The sequence below is a fragment of the Aspergillus tanneri genome (genome assembly GCF_003426965.1).
Source record: "Aspergillus tanneri strain NIH1004 chromosome Unknown AapTan_5_pilon_pilon_pilon, whole genome shotgun sequence".
Lineage (NCBI taxonomy): Eukaryota > Fungi > Ascomycota > Eurotiomycetes > Eurotiales > Aspergillaceae > Aspergillus > Aspergillus tanneri.
Genome location: NW_022984632.1, coordinates 3212501 through 3213262, shown reverse-complemented (window position 1 = coordinate 3213262; position 762 = coordinate 3212501).

The window sequence follows — 762 nt, the reverse complement described above, 5'->3', positions numbered from 1 at the left end:
GTCGGTCGCCGCAGGGTGGCTCCTGACGCCAGGTTGCTGACCCATTGGTCGTGGATCCTCATGATCTCTGCCTCTCGGGCAGTTCGGAGGGTGAGGCTCAAGTAGAGTTGCACGGAGGAACCGCAAAAACCGCAACCGAATCCACACCGCCCGCAGCGGTGCGGATTCGGTTGCTAGACTGGGAATCCGCAAGTCCGAAAAATCCAATATATAGTATTACTATATAAATAACGCACATTACAATTTTAAAAATATTATTATAGGCACTCCCTTATTACATCCCTACGCACCTTATATAATAGTGCAATATCGCTCATCACACGGCCGGTTAGGTAGGGGACTGGACGAGGTAGTAGAACACTATGAGCTGTAGGGACAGTCGAATAGGGGACGGGGGCCCCCAGGGGCCGCCCTGATGGCGGCCCTGGGGAGGACTGAGGGAATTCTATTGAGTCTTCTGAAGGAATGTATTGCCTAAGCTATCCTTAAAGTTCTCTGTCTCCCTGTCTCTGGTCTGCTACTTAAGGTAGCAGACCGCTATTTAACCTAATGTCTACCGAGGTCTTCCAGTGCACTGCCGTGGGATCCCATATCATACGATCTGGGATCGTATGATGTGGGATCGTGTCTTCGGAGTGCCTACGTGTTGGAGCCATATTCGTCAGGCACTATACATCTTAGTCATCCGGGATGACATATATATATATGTCATGGGCTGAACCCATAGAACCTACAAGATAGGTTATGTACAAGAAGGAATCG